The following is an 8,557-nucleotide window of genomic DNA, read 5'->3' on the forward strand; positions in this document are numbered from 1 at the left end:
AGCCTCGACAGACCACTTGGAGAAGAAACATTGGGCTCTAAAAATTAGACAAAAATCTGCCTGCTTCACGGGTATATTCGTATCACTTTTTAGTCTTAATTAAAGACTTTACCAAAATATTACTCCTCCCAATGAGGCGCTTGAAATGTGGTACACAATAAAATAAAGATTTTTCCTGTAAAAAAAAAACCAAAAGCATAAACATAAAAACAAGATCACCAAACGATTCTTAGTCGAACCCTCAAAATTTTAACGACGATGGATTATTCTTCATGATACATCCCTTGAAAACGCTTAGCTAGGGCCACTGCTTCCATTGAGTCATATCCGGCCAGTAGAGTACGACCGGGGTGAATCATAAAAAAAGCCCTTGTTCACGGTACTTTCTCGTCTGGAACAGACACGGAACGCTAAAACGAAGTATAGAGAATGAAAAAAGAGGGTAGAAAATTCGTACGTGCATATACAACATATATAACTATATATAAGTACTGGGTAGAAACGGAGACAGAGAAGTGAGATTGTGCCTGGAAACACAACTAGCGGGTGGAAATGGGTGCGAGGAAGTGCATAGAAAGGGATTTAGAGGAAAGTGGAAAAGGATAGGCAAGAATGAAAAAAACTGTATAGTTCATGCTCATGTGGGAAAGTGGAATCGAGTCGCAGAGATGTAGATGGCAGATCAAGCAGGTAGATAGAAATAGTTAAATCCAGAACTAGAGGAGCTGAAGTAGTCTAGTCCAGAGTTCAGTCTGGGTCTAGTTGAGGTAGTTGTGCTAGAGACAAAGGGAGGGTATTTTCGAACCCCTCGCGCGTTTCTGGGGTAGCCTGCATTGCGCATTCAGCATTCACGAGACAGGCGCATTGTGGCGACGCCGCGCCGAAGTCGACGGTTATCGCCAACCGGGACAACGCACTCCAGGAAAGTAGGCTCGCAAAACAACCAGCGACCTCGGTCAGAAGGGGGTGCCTGAATTGAGCCCTACAGCTCCTACATCAGTCACCACTTCAACCAGCTGGTTAGCCGGAAGTCATCAGCTGTAAGTTACTCAACCCTACTCTTACCGACCTCGGGTCGATTATTATCCTGCCACCAGTTCATATCTGTTATTCTTACCTGTTTTTGCTACTCGTTTTAGTTATTCCAAACTTTTTAATACAAAAATTAGTTTATAAAGATTTTTGTTTGATTTAACTGATATCTAGAGAACCTTTTTTAATAATTGGCACGTTCCACAGTTAACATTTAAATTCATTTTTTTATAAACAAACGAATGAAAGTGCTGCTTTAAGATTAAACACATTTAGACACAGTTTTCAACTTTTTCTTCAAGACACACGTAAAAACAATGCTTAATTACAATTTTTGAGAAATCAGATATTTAGAGTTTAATTTTTAAAGTTTAGACAAGATCGTGACTACATGTAACGAAATTTCCGTGGAAATAGCTGCATTTTTCGGCACGAATTTCGGCACGAATAGCAAGTTTTTTTCAGTACGTGTAGACAATTCCTTTGAAAAAAAATTAATAAACAAATAGGCACTGTCTATTATTACGGAATTTCTCATAATGCTAACTCTGGATAAGCTGAAAATGGGTTAATCTTGCGAAAATTCTCGTGATAGTAGATAGTGTGGAATAACAATAAAAATTTTACTAATATCTTTCTTTCAAAGCCCTCGTTTTTTTAACTGAAATGACTTAAGAAATTTCGAAAATATATAATATTCATGAGACTTTAATGCCTGATAACAATTTTTTAATGTTCAAACAAATACATATTTTTGCCTGTATTTTCAGCCGGAAGGTTTTGTTTTTTTCGACGAAATTAATTTTTAATTACTTGGAAAAATACCTCTTTTTATGACATTTAATCAGTAAACAAGAATAATTCATTTTATAAAACGTTATAAATAAATTTACAACTTTGCAACTAATGAATATCGTTTTTTTTCGTCATCGACTGACCATGACTTGGAAAGGACCTTATTTATTAGGAGACTTTGTTAGACTGTAATATTTTTAAAGTATTTTTATAGCATTAGGCCAAATTCTTTTCGCGGTAAACATAATTCATTCAATTCTAACCTTGTTATACTACTAGAAATCGAAGAATTAATATGTTTATTTATTATCTAAGGATTGCTGCCTCATTTTTTAGCAAGTAAAAATTTTAGCACAATGTGCGTTTTTTATTTAATGTTTTCTTCAAATATAAGTATATTCTATCCATTTCTATCTTTTTGAGTTTTTACATATCTAAGGCTATTCTTTCAACAAAAAAAATCGACAGGCATTCAGACATTGGAAACACTCAATCCCTATTGCCCCAATTACTTCGAATGTTCCTATTAGAAACACGCCTACGAACTAAATCCTATGGAGTCCCTAAATTGCATATCGGCTTCAACAAGTTCAAAAAACTTAATTTATCTTTATACAGGTTCTGAAAGCAGACCTCATTATTATTTCAACATAAAAAATATTGTAATAAAGGATTTTAATTAAATATTCGTCATTAAAAATAAATAAGTTAAATTTTATGGATGATGAAATTTTATTATCTCACCTATTATAATTTTTTCACTTATTGTGAGTAATATTAAGAAAAAATAAAGGCTTTATCTTCTTCTGAAATACTTCCGATAAAAATATTGAATAATTCCGTCTTTCTGATTTTCACCCTTGTACGATACTTCATTATTTCATTTTTTTTTAATCTGAAACCAGAAAGCAATCTTTTAATAATCGCAACATATTGTTTCAGTAAGTTACTTCTGGATAAATTGAATACATATATCTACAAATAAAATATATTTTATATAAGCATGCACAATTTGTGTTTTAACACTAATTACTTAAAACTGTATATAGTTTTTTCTATGTTAATACATTTTTTTAAACATTTTGTCTTGATAAATAAATGCTCATGTTGATTATGAAGCGACTTTTCTAAAACTTTAATACTTTCATTTTTAGAAGAACTGCGTTTTTATTTTAGGTATGATTAAAATTGTATAACTTTGGATAAATTGTATTAAAATCTCACATATATTTTTATGAAAAAAATGAGCTGAATAGTTTTAAAAAATTAAGCTTTGGAAGGTAAAAATTCTGGAACTATAGTCTATATTAGTTTGTGATGAATTGCATTTTTTCTGCTTTAGTTATTTTTCATATAAAGCTTGATGTCAAAAAACATAGGACTTTTTAAAATCCAGATGTATTACCGTACATTTTTATTCTACAATAATATAGTACTTGGATGTATTTTAGATAAAAGTGTTTTAAAAATGGTACATATAAAAATTTCTGTATAGTTTTGATATTCAAAATGAAAAAATTGTTCATTAGTATATTAAAATTGATTTTAAAATCCACAATTTGAAGATGTAAAAATACAAATATAATCTTTTGTCTATAATTTATATTTGTACAAGGAAAAAAGCTTCGCCTTGCACACGTATAGTTATACACTACTCATTTATTCATTGTGTTCCACATTTGAGCAATTAATACATTTAAAGAATATATGTATCAACATTACTAAAAACCATTATCACCTAAAACAAGTTATATAATTATATATATATAATTAATTGCTACATCTTAAAATAGATGGCATCCAATTTACTGTAATTTTGCTGGGTAAGGAACATTGACACATTTTAATGAATTTAATCCAAATCAATTTTAAAGTGTAACAGTTTTTAATATTATATTTTAATGTGAATTTTTTAGCGTATTAGTTAATTATTTTAAAAAATAAAATATTGCAAATCATACTGCAAAAAAACTCATAATCGTCAGCCTGTCATTTGAGCATATCTTACATATGTTTTGAGTTTTGTTATGAACTTTTGACAAATCGTGGGTTTCCTAATCATAATAAAATGTAAGTCTCTGATTGGTCACTCTTGCTATAATCACTAGTTCTTTCTCGAAGTTGTCAAAGACTATTAATCATCATGCCAATTAAATGTTTAAATAAATCGTACAATTCCATTTGAATATTTTTTTCAAAAATAAAAATTAATTTTGAGTGGGCAAGAAAAATTTATTTTCTTCTGATGTATTTACGACCTACTCTCTTTCGTCACGGCGTACAAATTTAAAAAGTTTTCTGCTTTAGTTAGATGTCTCCTGAAATCATTTTTCTTTATAATACTTGAAGCTGAAACTTTAAAATATACTTTATTGGATTTATCGATGTTAAAACTTATAAAACATTTAGTTTTAACACATTTTTTATGATTTATTTCTTATTTGTTTCCTCTAAATATTTCAGTTGGTGATCACTGAAGTTCTGGCGATAACTTGACGTTTTACCCTAAATATATTATAATAAAAACAAATGATAAATTTTACCTTCAGGGAAGTTCAACGCGAAATATGAATAATACTGAACTGAATTCATAAATCACCTTCATGCAAAGTCCAACTCAAAATGTGAATAATACTGAAATGTACTCATAAATCATTTTGCCAGTATTCCCTACCCCTTATATGTACTAATATTAAAAATGGTGGTGTACAATAATGTTTTTTCGAGCAACAAGTTAAGCTGCGCTATGAACCCCATAGGAAGATCCAATATAGATAATATATTCCTCTCACAGAAAACTTCTCTGTTGAAAATGAAAACGGTCTGATGGTTATCAGCTTGTGAATATAGATCTAATATCCGCTTTTACCCTATTTTGTATAGTTATTGATATTCATGACTTTAACGTTTGAATAGGTATTTTATTGGTGGAAATCTGTTTCAAAATCTACATGTTAAATATTGGTTTGCTACATAGAAATTTACAGTATATCAGCAACCTTACCGTTTTCCAAGTTTACTTCAATGTAGATTATTACAATTCTAAATAATAATTAAGGATCTTAATAAAGTAAATTTCTTTTTCATGAACTCCTTCATGAATAAAGTGAAGGCAAAACTGGACCATAAAAACTGAAGCAGAAAAAAGTAATGAATGTGCCTGATGTGAATAATGGTACTTTAAAAGAGCAGTAAATTATCCTTTCTGAGTTAGTACTCAGTATTCGTTAGAGCAGTCCCTTGAAACTTCATTTTTCTCTAAATCTCTATTTAAGAGTGATCCTGTTTACCAGGTCTTCTTTGAGTTTTACTTGCTACTTTCTTTCCACTTTATTGATTCATTACAATTTTCAAGCTAAAAACAAATTTCTCCTTTGTTCAATAACAATAAAGAAACAATAAAAGAAAATCATATACTTATTTTTCTAGAAATAAGATTATAGATTTTACAAAAGTATATCATTTTGACAAGAGTTAAAGATGATTAATTATTTAGAAAATTATTACAATTTATAAAAATTTGTTTTTCCCAGAGATCTTTGGTTGAGCTGATTTGAATCGAATATTTTAATAAAATTCTGATGAGAAACTTGATTATGTTCATTTTAAATGAATCTAACTTAATTCAAGATAAAATATTTCAAATTTTCGCAAGAATGGTCGACATTTTGTTAATTTTCAATTTGTTTTTAACGATTACACAAAATTGGCCGAAAGTTTGGGTTTATGTCTCTTGCCTGCTGCACATTGTCCAGAAATGGATTTTCGATGACAAAGTTTATCTCGTCTTTATTGCGTCCAGTTTATTAATTAAATTACGTTAAGAAACCTTCAGAAGGTAAATCTCCGAAATTTTGCATCAAGAAGGTTTTTCGATTCCATAATGCATTCACATCGAATCGGTTTTCATAATTTAAACAAGAAATGCTTTAAGACAGTGACATTTTTTCGCCTGTGATTATTAAAAAAAAAGGTTTATAGATAAAAATTAAAAGATTAAATTAAAATTGACCTAAACGTGAAGAATTAATTTATTAAGAAATGTAGAAAATTCCCAATCAAAAAATAAATTTCAAATAATTTTTCTATTTTCCAGACATTCATAAAGATAGAAAATATATATTTTGCGAAGTAATATGTTTTTCATAAATTGATGAGCATTTTTCTTTATTTACAAATGAAGAAAAATAAATGCAATTAATGCTTGATCCCGGGTAGAAATTGCCTCTTTATGAGGCCTTTATATAAGCCTTTGTGAGGCATAAACTAAATATTGGCTCTCACGAGGCCGTAGCCAGATTTCCTAGCTAGAAGAATCTAGGCTTTCCCTCTGCCAACCCTCGACAGGTTATTGTCGTATGCTACTTGTCTTACATTATTTATATACTCACATTTTAGCACTATATTTTTTAATTAAACTAGATAAAAAGCTTTATTCATAAAGATATATTTAAAAAATAATTTCTATCAATTAATTATTTTCTTGAGGGGACCTTAGGAAGCCCTCGACAGGTAATACAGATGCGATTACAAAAAAAAGTAAATTAATGCTCTTATGCTTAATTATACATAAATTTAAAAAAGAACAAATTAAAAAAATTACCGAAATGTAAAGTTTAAAAAAATTCATTTTTTTCTGAAAAAATTAAAAACATTTGGTGTCTTAAAAATTTGAAAAGAGCTTTTCTTAAAGATCGATTTAATTTGAAATCACGTAAGTACGTTTAAAAATCATATATAACAAATCGAGCTTCAAAAACTTTTTTTACTCATTTTTAAAGTATCGGATGAATGCCGTCAAGCATTTATGATACCGCACTCAGCGTGACATCGTAGCTATGGGGATTAGGCGCTCGATTTTTAAGCCTGCGGTGCGTGCGTTCGATTCTCGGTACTTGCGGATATTTTAATAAACTGCGTTTGTCTTTAGTTATTAATAATAAGTCTTCTTTAGTCAAATTTAACAATAAGTTTAGTTTTAGAAGAACGTGCAGAGTATAATAATCGAATGTCAATAAAAATACGAGAAAAAGGAGGAGTGTTTGTCACAGGCTACAGAAAGGTGTGTAAAATATTTTAGATTAAACTTTTGCAAAGAAAATGTATTTGTCAATTAGATTAATATTTTCCTTCTTTGCATCAAAAATTTGTAGTAATAGATTATGGCAATGTGCTGGTTTAACTTTAATACACCTGCAACCATAGCATCACACTTCAGAATTTAAAGCATGATCAATTTTTAAATATTTTTATAATATTTTATTTGAATCAACAAAATAAAAAACAATAGCATACGCTTTTGAATAATAGTGTGCGAGGGACTATCTATATTCTATAAAGACCCTATTAATAGGCCCTCATTGGGTAGCCTACTGATGACCTCGCTAGCTGATCGTGACGCTTTCGCTTGCGCCTTCGATAGATTGCCACTTTAGGGCCTCGATAGAAAATGGGAAATCTCGACAGGGCCTCTTAAGAACCAAATTATAATTTCTACCCGGGATAACCGTTGCTACAGGGTGGGTTAAAAAAAACGAGGTTCGGAATAACATTTAGAACACAATTATGCACCATCACTTGCGTTTAATAGACAAAGGTGTAAGAAAGTAAAAAATTGTAAACCTTTAAAATTAATCGTTATAAACAAATTATATTAACAAATAATCGATATCAGGGATTATTCTTTTTCAAACTATATCTCTGCTTTGAAATTGCTTACTTTTATTGCTAGGATGGTACATAGTATTGTTGGAATTACATCATTAATGATGTATCCTGAAAACATGTTATCATTCATCAATTATTGTTTATTTTATAAACAAATTATATGAACGAATCCACATTTTAGGAGTTTTCGGGCTAATTTGTTTTCTTTTTTTCTATATATTCCAACCATATTTTAGGGAAAATTTGGCCATTTATAAGTATTTTATATAAATAAACAAAGAAAATTGATAAATGAATATTTCAGGCATTTTTTAACAAAAATAAATAGTTTTTTCGACTAAAAAAAATGTATTCCTAACGATGTTTTTTGAAATGCACAGTAATGCATGAATCTGAATTTCAGTAGAGAAAGGCGGTTGACTTTCAGATGTAACCAAAAGGATCATTCGCCAGTTGAAAGTCAACTGATGATTATAACATGACTTCAAGTAACGCGCTTGGTTGAAAGTCAACTGCTTTATGTACGTTAAATGTACTTTATAGGTTAATTTAAGACAGAAAGAATGTTGACTTTTCGTCAGCGCATGCGTGTTAAATGAAACTTATAGGTTAATTCAAGTCAGCTGATTGTTGAAATACCAGGTACAGAACGTAAATCTTCAATCTTTTTTTATATCTTTTTTTATCACATATGAACGATTATTCTATTCAAAATCAAAATCTGTTACAGATCTGAGTACATATATATCAAAGTAGGAAACGTTGACGAAACGACTATATCGCCAAAATCTGTCTAAGTGTTTACGCATCGCCGAATCGCATTTTGCGCACGCCTTTCTGCCAGCACAAATTGAATTTCAGAGCGCGAAAAAATAAAACTCATCTACATTTAAATGGTAAATGACACTCATTTACATTTAAATGGAAAATGAAACTCATCTACATTTAAAATTCATCATCTTGTATTATTATTATTATTATTATTATTACACCATTAAGCCATTTCCCTTTCGGGGTAGGCGTGACTCACTCGGCAGGGGAAAGGAGTAGTGTGTGGATGGGA

General features: G+C 30.1%; 1 protein-coding gene across 2 annotated transcripts in view; it reads left to right on the forward strand.

The window, feature by feature from the left end:
• Positions 1-767: 767 nt before the first annotated feature.
• Positions 768-8,557, forward strand: part of LOC117177383 (uncharacterized protein CG3556) — a 32,119-nt gene continuing 24,329 nt past the window's right edge. For both annotated transcript variants that reach the window (XM_033368033.1, XM_033368034.1), the window contains exon 1: positions 768-1,040. The gene's annotated coding sequence lies outside the window, so the exon portion shown is untranslated. The remainder of the gene's footprint in view (positions 1,041-8,557) is intronic.

The sequence above is a fragment of the Belonocnema kinseyi genome, chromosome 7, assembly GCF_010883055.1.
Source record: "Belonocnema kinseyi isolate 2016_QV_RU_SX_M_011 chromosome 7, B_treatae_v1, whole genome shotgun sequence".
Classification (NCBI taxonomy): Eukaryota; Metazoa; Arthropoda; class Insecta; order Hymenoptera; family Cynipidae; genus Belonocnema; species Belonocnema kinseyi.